This window comes from Vidua chalybeata, chromosome 3, assembly GCF_026979565.1.
Source record: "Vidua chalybeata isolate OUT-0048 chromosome 3, bVidCha1 merged haplotype, whole genome shotgun sequence".
NCBI classification, from domain to species: Eukaryota; Metazoa; Chordata; class Aves; order Passeriformes; family Viduidae; genus Vidua; species Vidua chalybeata.
Window position 1 is genome coordinate 63,570,025 of NC_071532.1, and position 9,765 is coordinate 63,579,789.

The 9,765-nt window shown below is 38.0% G+C and overlaps 1 long non-coding RNA gene across 2 annotated transcripts; it reads right to left on the reverse strand.

The window, feature by feature from the left end:
- Positions 1–3,769: 3,769 nt before the first annotated feature.
- Positions 3,770–9,373, reverse strand: LOC128785709 (uncharacterized). 2 transcript variants are annotated; one of them, XR_008429998.1, is made up of 5 exons: positions 9,251–9,373; positions 9,029–9,102; positions 8,666–8,886; positions 7,247–7,483; positions 3,770–3,986 (listed from the first exon to the last, which is right to left on the reverse strand). It is a non-coding gene; the product is annotated as an uncharacterized LOC128785709 (long non-coding RNA). The 2 variants fall into 2 exon arrangements; XR_008429997.1 differs by having other exon boundaries at positions 9,029–9,373.
- Positions 9,374–9,765: the final 392 nt, after the last annotated feature.

Genomic DNA, 9,765 nt, shown 5'->3' on the forward strand with positions numbered 1-9,765 from the left:
TTTATCCCCTTGCCCTTCTTCACCAAAGATAGCTATCAGTAGTAAAATGACAGATTGTTGGGAACCAGCCTTGGATCTTTCTTCTTCAATTATAGTGGATCTCCAGTTCTTTCCTTTAACTTCTTTCCTTTACATGCACAACATGAACTATGTGGACACAAATTGCTTACAGCCCTTTCAGAGGCATGCCTACATCTCCAAGTCCCCTCTGTAAATCCTCAGACCATGAGACAGGGAGCTGCTACCTCCATTTCTTACAGTGAAAGGGACTGGGCTCATTTCAGAATTAACCTGGAGATTTTCACTGGTGCAAATTATGAGTTAGGTACTTGTTCAAGACATTAACAAATAAATCCACTCTCAAACTAAAAGTTTAATGCTGGCACATTGTATCAGTAGAGTGAAATGTATCAGCCACCCAAAGATGATGCAAAGTGTATCTAAACCCAAATTCAGGTAAATCCAAACATCAAAAAGTCCTCTTGGAATCTTCAAAAGTCCCTTGAAATACAAAATTTCATTTCATCCTTCTTTAATAGACTATTTCTTTTAACTGATAGTTTCAGAGGTATTTTGAAATACTGCTTCAGCTGTTGGCCAGAACACCAACTCTCTCCCTGTTTTCTGGATTAAAACATCTGAAATATAGGCATGATATTATAGGAACACTGAGCATCTCAGCTTGCTTCCGTGAGAAAGTGGACTCCTCTTTACCAAAAACAAACTAACCAAACAAAAAAAAAAAAAAAACAAACCTACAATTTTATTGACTTACTTTAAAAATTCATGTAATTGTTTCATAATTGTTTAATTTATGCCTACCAAAGAACAAAACATACAGCTAATACTCAGTTTTAGTTAACCATACTACTATGAAAGTCACCAGACTCTTCTAAAATACTTCTAATCTTTTAATTTTTCCACTGTTTATTTCTTTTTCCATCTTGACTTTTCCTATTTTATTTCAACCTTCTGGGAAAAAAATGATGCAGTCCTGACTTCACTTCTGAAGGAGGAGATCCCATACATCTTGTGTCTAAATGTCTCTTACTGAAGGATATCAGGCAAAAAAGCTGTTGCAGAAAATGAAATACTGGATATTGATTATGACAGTCATGAAAAATGTTGATATATCATATGCAAAAAAAGGAGTATAAATTAACATCTGCCTGTCATGAAGATGAGAGATATCTGTTATAAAATACCTGCATGGTCTTTTCTTTTGGGCTCATCAACCTGCTCAAATGTCATTCAATTAAAAAGAAAAAAAAGTTAACAGACAAATGATAGGCTTTTCCATCTACCCAGTCATATGCTATAAAATTTGTCAGCAAAGAGCATTCAGCCTCAAAGATAAGTGGAGACAGATGATTAAAGAAGTCACATGGCTTGCCTGCACAAAGTGCTAAACTACATACCAGATTTGGAGTCAAGAAGAATTTTTGTTGAGTGCAGTCAGTCAGAGAAGAGCCCCAGCTCAGCCCATCCTCAACACCATGGATTTGGAGGTGACCAAGTGGTCATGGGTGGTGGATGCTGTGACAGCTGTTAGCCCACTGCTGCTGTTGTGACTGTTTACCAAATCATCATCACTAAGCTATGGATAACTCTTCAATTTAGGCAAAGTAGGTACAGGCAAAGAAGAGCATAGGGGCAAAGAAAAGCAGAGGGACACAGAGAGAAAGCATTTGGTGAAATTGAAGAAAACCACATCAGCTGTTTTTGCTGTTACCTGAGAAGAGAGTTAAAAAAAGTACCATTAATCTCCTCGTCCTGTTCCACCTCCTGATGGAGCAAGTTCACTCCTTCCTCTGTCCAGTTAGACAAATTTAACGGTACAGCTTGTGGAGAAGCAAAGAGGATTGTCAAATTACACCTCCAGCAATCACAGGGAAACAGAAAGGTCTGCAGAATATTTTCATCTCACAGCCCAAATGAACTGAGGGTCACACGTGCTTTCCACCAGCCTGTACCTGTAGGAGAAATATACAAGCAGAATCCTCAATTTTATTGTGCTGGAAGAGATGAGTATAAATATTGAGATCAGTGGCACTGAGTCTGAATAGTGGTGATTTGCCAAGTGAAATTCCCACACAGTTTTAGGAAGTGGTTCACACTCCGCGTGCCAGAGGAAAGCACCCCCAAGGATCTTTAATTAAAACTGAGGGCTTGAAATAATTTTTGTTGTATTGCAAACAAAATTTGTAACGCAAATTACATAGATTTACATTATTGTAAATGTCATGTACTGAAATACAATCACAAAACTGGGAAGACAGATTATTTTCTCTGATAAGTATTGAATGGATAATGCCTAGCATAGTTTTCCATTTTAATTCTTATTAGATGTATAAAGGGTTGTTCAGTTCCCAGGCTGCATGGGCTCATGAGGATCCATTGAAAGCTTGAGTCAGTCAGACTTGGTACTCTCTGAGTCTTCAGGCATCATACTCTTGACATTGCTGTTCTCAAAGCTTCTTCTAGAACACATCCAATGGGAAAAGCCTCAAAACTCTACGGAGCTCACACTGACAGATGCAGAGGGGCTAGTTGTTGTTTCTGGACATATGTTTGATTATTGCTTTGTCCATGAAACTTATAAACCTCAATTAACACTCAGGAGAGATGTCTCTTCTAATCAAATAATCTCTTAAACATCCTGGACCCATTCCAATCACAGTCACTTTTTTTTTTCCTTTGTGGGATGACTAAATTGTTCTTCCAAGTCTTCCAGCTAACCTTTAAATTGAAAACAAGAAATCTAGCCAAAAGCAAGCTTCCACATTTCACTAAGTCATAAAATATGTTCTCAGAGTTAGTCAGAATACAAATGCTAAACATGAAAACTTTGGGGAGAACTCTGAATTTTGATTGAATGATTCTGTTTAAACTCTTCCTTAATGTTTTAAAAAAAAAAAAAAAAAAGCACAAGAAACCTCATGGTAAGGCTTTTCTTGGAAAAGGTTCTTTGTTTCTATATGCAACCACATCCTTTAGATTGCAATTAAGTGTATAAAAATACCTCAAGAGGCTCACTTTTAATCTCAAACAATAAAAAAGTTACTTCCTTTAACAGAAACTGGTTTGTGAAATTAGATGGACATCACTGTCACAAAAGATTTTAGCCAGTTCTCTTTGTAGAAAGAAGGCCTTAGGGAGTTCAGTTAGGACACTGGAGAGAGTGCGATACATGCATAAGAAATATACATCTGAGCTTTTTACTCCAGGCTCCCTTTACTGCCAATTCAGAAAAATAAGTAGATCAGGGCCATAATTTATCTGTCACTGAAGGTGCTGGCTAAAATAGACTGGATGAATAACAGCTCAAAAGTGTCTATAGCCCTTCATTGTATCTAAAGGGAGCCTGGGGTTAACAGCTCTGAGTTAAATTTCTACACTGCAGATAACAAAATCCGATGAGCCGGAGTGCACCCTACATGCAGGAGGGAAGTTAAACTGAAAACCCTTCAGTTCCTTTCTTTTCTAAGCCAAGCTCTGCAGCCAGACACCATTTTTGCAATGAAATAAAGATGTTGTATCTGGAGCATGAATGTGGCTGTATTGTTTGTAGCAGAAGACAGAGTTTGGCAGCTGTGAGATTCCCTTCAAAATGTGACCATGTGCTGTGCTTCCCATTGCTCGATCCAGCTGTTGTGACACTCATGAAGGAGCTTCCCAGGCAGCAGCCAGCAGAACCATGTCCCTGTGCTCTGCACATCCTGACCATCACTGCTCTGTTGGCACTGGGAGTAAGCAAATATTTGTCCACTTGGAACACTTCTGGCTTTTATTTTTCCTAATGAGAACAGTATCTGGCATCAGTTTGCTTAGGATCATATGTTTGATGAGAATTTCTGGGTGTTTTTCCATCTAAGGCTAGTCATTTCAGTGGGCTGCCAGAAGGTTTAAAGTTTAATCCTCACTTAATGTCATGCTTGTAAATGGGAGATGGGCACATAGCCTCATTTTCTTCAAAAAATCCCAGGCTGAGAAGAGAAATGAAGAGAAGCAGTGTAAAAATAAGGAAATTATAAAGGTTCCCTCTAAATTTGCTTTACTTTCCCTTTAATTACCATTCCCTTGCAGATGAAACTGAAGGTTTAAATTTTAATTTAATAACATATTAACAAAGGTGTTAGTTTTTTATTCTAAAGCAATTAGTAAGAGGAAGGAGTGTATTGGCAAGTATTGTTCTTAAAAGAATTTTCTTTGAAATATTATTACACAAAACATAATGTTTTTCTGGAGTTGGCTCAACAGTTTAGTTCCGAAGTTTAGTGAGATGTCACACATTGACTACATTTTGAATAAGACCTTTAATATACAATGTAGCAGCAGTAATTAGAGCAGATGCATAACAGCAAAAAAAATAGAAAATTTTTATCTTCATACTCAAGAAAATCACTCCAACTTTACATAGAAAGATTTTCCTGAAGCAGCCCAAAATGTTCCAAAGGCACTTCTCAACACATTTTTCATATATTTGAAAACAGAGGAGACATTTCAGTCTTTAACTATTCTGCTCACAAATAGGCTGGTTCTGCTTTATGCTAAAATCGTGTTACATTTCTAGGTTCCTCTTTTCAGTCTCATTTACATTGTGAGGGAACTAAAACCCTTGAATAAACAATTAGGGAATTATGAGCATGTTGATTCACAGATTTTTTTCTTTGAACATTAATGCTCTATATAGCATCAGCAAATTCTTTAGTTATCAATTGATACGTGATATTTGCAATTCCATGTTGTCTTAGTGGAATGTGGCTGATCACCAGCTTTGTGTTTTCCTACTCTTAAACAAAAAGGAGCAAGGAATAGGATAGGAAGAAGCATTTGAATTTTAGATTTCTGAAGTAGAGGTAAAGGAGCAGATATGTAGCATGTAGCAACTGACACTTCTTTCCCCATCTGAACTCTCTAGGATAATACGGCTTTAGATACTCAATAAAATTTCTTGATTAGATGTGGCGCCTAAATTTAGTCTTCTTTCTTGTAGCCAGGAAAAATGCATTCACAATGTAGCATGCCCTTTAAGGAGCACAGGTTGGTTTTTATTTCAGTCTTTCTGCATTTGGATATGTTCAATCTGCAAGGAGCATTAACCTCCAATGAGTGAATTTTTTTCCCACTCATTAAAAATAGAGAATGGGCATAGCAATCTTCATTCATATGAAAGTTCTTTCCAACCTCAATTATTCAGTGACTGAATCTGAATTACAGAAAAGTTCTTTAAAAAAATTAAAAATTTAAAAAAAAATGCAAGCGCATTTAATTATTCATTTACATTAAAGTAAATACTTTTAAAATTTGTCTTTGGATGTGGCATGTTTTCTGTTTTAGAGTTAAAAAAAAAAAGAAGAGTAACTGCTGAACTCAAAATTAGGGCTAAATGTTGTATCTGGTAGGAAAAGCAAAACCAGATGTTAAGAGAGCACATGTTACTCATTGGCTACATCAACCTTTCTCCACTGCCAATTTCAAAATAAAAATATCAGCTCTGATAAATTCAGTAGTTTATCTCTTCATACAAGGCTGCTTACAACTCCTGATGAAGATCCAAATGCTTCAGGTTTCAGGACAAAATTTTGATGGATAGCCAAGGATGTACCATTAGATACATACCCAATGGTATTTAAAATTTAAAAAACGGGATCACAATCGGATTTATACAGTAACAAACAGATTTTATCCTTACATGTGCTCAGAAGACACCTAATGTTTTGAAAAGACAGGTGGGTTTGAAAGTATGATGGTGTTCTACCTGCTTTTGAGCAGCAACTCACTGTTTACAAAACTGGCTTTTCACCAGCCCTCAGTTGCCTCTTGTAGGTTAAAAATTTAAAAGGCAAGCACGGTCTTAAAAGGATCTGCATTTTTGGCAATTCAGCAAGTTAGGAAATATATTAATATACTTCAAAGGAGTAAAGCAGACTTATGGAGAAGGCAGATTTCAGACGCTGTCATGATATTTAACAACACTGATGAAATTCCTTTTGAAACAGTATAGATAAAATCACATTCTATGCGATTAAAGACAATCTATGTGGTTAAAGACAAAGGAACCTGAATGAGGAATAAACAGACCTAACTACCTGAATATGATGGTAGGCTTGAAATCACCTGTCATTACTAAGGAAGAGATTTTGAAGCCGCTGAAGATAGTTCTCTGAAAATATCCTTTTTGTATCTGTGATGGCAAAAAATCACTGGGACTATTGAACTTACTAGACAGAAAGAGATGGCAAAGAAAATACTAAATGTTACTGTGTTTATTAAGGACAACTCTGTGTCTTGATTCCTATATGGAGTTCTGATCTCCTGTTTCAAAAGAGATGCAACATAAATAGAGAAAAAAATGTGGAAAATTTGATCAAAGGTATGGCATTATGAGGATTTTTGAGGTGGTAAAAGAAAGAATCACAGGTGGGAGTATGGTAGACATGCTATAAAATAATGAGTAGATGAAGAAGAAATATTAGTCAGATCCTCATAATGTCAGAACAAAGGGATATAAAAAATAATTATCAAAATGCCCATGGCAGAGGGTTGGAATGAGGTGATCTCTAAGGTCCCTTTCAACTCAAACCATTCTGTGATTCTATAACTACAGGTGTAAAACTGAGCTTACTTAAGTTATAGAACCATGTGTTGCAGGAGGCTGTGAAGACCGGAATTCTAAATAGAGTCAAAATGTAATTAGTTGTAGAGAAGAAAAGTTAAGGACTATTAAATGGAAATTATTACCCTTGGATTGGGGACTCCCTGCACCAGGAGCTGCAGCGTGTGAGTGAGCAGAATCAGAGACCTTTTGCTCTGAGCCTGCTGTCTGGCCCAGGCACTTAATGCTACTTGTGGTTTTAGAAACCTCCCTGAAGCTAGATGACATTACAGATGTTCTACAAATTAAGCTTAACTCTGGAGACTTTCTCAGCATAGTATTTTTTTTCCATGGAAAGCACAGAAACCCCAGTTTCCTACTGCTCCTGTGAGTGCATTGAACTTGGGCTATATAGGAGACTCTAAGGGTAAGAAGTTGTTTTATTTACTTATTCTTCCATTTTTGTAAGCTACATAGGAGGCAAAAGTGGCAAACATGCTCCTCCTCTTAATATTTCAGTGAAGGTATCACTGAATTCAGCATGCTGGAGTGCCTAATACTGTGATTTACTTGTTCCATAAGAGCATATGTCCTATTTCATTCCCAAATCAAACTCATGAGTTCTGCCCCCCCAGAACCAGCACCTACCTTTTAGCACTGCTGGACCTTACAACAGCCAGAAGTGCTTGGTAAATACAGAACAGACATTATTCATTGTGACTCCCAAACATTCAGTTTCCATGGGTTAAAAACGGTACAGGCAGGGTGAAGGGCATTTGACAGAGCAGAGGACACAATGTCAAATCCCAGGCTGTGCAGCTCTTCTTTTTGCAATATTTGTCCCATGATCCACTTAGCAATTCTGATCCTATCTTGTCAAAGCACCTGAAAGTAGAGAGGGGAAAAATACAGGAGAACTTCTGAGAGCAAAACAGAGTAATCAGGATGGCACAAAAGGGTCTGAAGAAACATGAAAAAAAGTGCAGTCACCAATGAACAAAAAAGGAAGAGCTCTGTTTTCAGCACACCTTGCTGTGAAATGAGCCTTGAAATAGGCCATATTTAGAAAAACAAGAACTGGGTTAAGAATTCTGTTCCAAGTCTGAGAGGTTTCCTGCTGTGAGAAGGACCTGGCTGTCTCTGACGTTTTCACAAGCTTTTGAAAGAGATAAAGGTAAGAAGATGGAAAAGGAAGTCAGAGCAGGACAGTGTGAGAGATGCCTACTGCTGCTATCTTTGCCTCATTTAAAGTTCAGTATATACCCAAGTATATGAATACTATTAAAGAAGCTGAATAACCTGATCTGTTTGGGAGTTCAAGAATCAGAATATTACCAAGAAGAGTGCTGAACGCAGAAAAACAAATCTTGCGTGTAGCTACACAGAGAAACAGCTGCTTCAACACCTCTGTAGAGCAGAAACAGCAGCTCTACTGCATCCCTTTCTGTTTCAGACTCCTGGAGACCAGAAGTCTGACTTTTCTAATCTGGTACACTCTTTAGATACTTGCTTGTCCTGAGCACCCAATGTTGTCATCCAGTGAATGGTTAAGCAGATGGAGAAGGCTGACTAATTAATCATTGGGTCTGGTATTCACCACTTGCCATATTAATACATTTTTAAAATCATACATTCCCTATACATCCTTGGGGACATGAACAAGGCAAGGATATTTGGACACAAGATCAGTAGGTTTATATCAGTCCATTCTCTGCTAGCCTTGCACTGTACTCCAAGCAGTGACAATGGAAGCAGCAAGCCACAATACTCTTTCACAGGCATTCATAATCTTAGAGAAAAACTTAAATTTCTGTTCCAAGAGCACCAGAGCAATCAGTTTATCTGTATTTTCAGTACATTAAACCAAATTTTTGTGATATCTGCCCATATTCTGGAAGATATTACTGAGTTTATGTTACAAGCACAGATCTAGCCCTCTCAAACTGTTGCTTGCTAACAGAGCAGAAACAGAATAGAAACTCTGCTTGCATTTATAAGGGTGTTGGGGCAATAAAATTGACTGAATAGAATCATTGACTGCCAGAGCTGTATGCAAACATTTCCTACCTCAGTCCACTCCTTTTCTAATTCTGCTACTCAAAAGGCAGAGCTCCACATTTGACTGTACAGCAGGGCATGGAGAGGCTGTGCTGGCAGTGCACTCCTACAGGCAGCGATGCTGGCAACACTGTCAGCAGGGCAGCTACAAACCATTTGGTCTGGCAGCCAGGCTCCACCAAGTGTCATTGGCATGAAACAGGAACCCACAGAGCCAGAAAAAAGCACTGCTGAAGGAGTTTGGGCCAATTTATGGATGTATCAGAACCATGTGGGAAGAGAGGAGAGAGAAAGAAAAAAAAATAACAAATCAACAAATAAAACTGGTACAAAAATAAAGCAAAATACTTCATTTGGGCTCAGTTTGACTACCTTGTCGGATCCACCTCACATGTTTCCTCTAGCCAGGAAGCAGAGAAAAGATGGGGAGATACATTTGCAGAGAACTAGAAGGCAAGTCCAGAACAAAAACATACAACACTAAGTGCCTCTGGGAAAAAGAAACAGAAAACAACCTTTCCTTTTTTTCCCTTCAGAAAGACTGTCTGACACCATATCCTTGATGCCTTAAGCAGAAAATTCAAAAAATCCCACATTATAAAACTCTTGGGGAGTATGAGATTAGAGCTCAAGCACCACTCCTCTGAATACAAATTAGGCTTTGCTTCCCAGTCTAGGTAGATCCTATCTCTGGAGCCAATCTCTAAACTACATGCAGGAAAGGTAATACCACTCTGACCATGGAAGTCTTTTCACAACCACTCCCAATTACACACAATAATAATAATGTCACAATTACGCTGGCCACTCTGCACGGGGTGGAACACCTCACAGTGGTGTGCCAGGCATGTAGGACATTTCATCCTGTTGCCAAGAAACAGTCAGTCCCACAGAATGTTTTGATCTTCCTGACTGGAGTATTCAAGTCTTTTGTACATATGGCAAATACCAGCCTGTAAAAAAAGGAAAGCTAAGAATGTTTTTCAAAAACAGGCATGCACTCACCTTGCAAATTTGGCATATAATTTCCTGTGTGGTTGTAGAGGTTTCATTTGCTAAAAGGCTGGAAGCACCCACCTCTTGTTGTACATGTGCCATTAGCATAATAT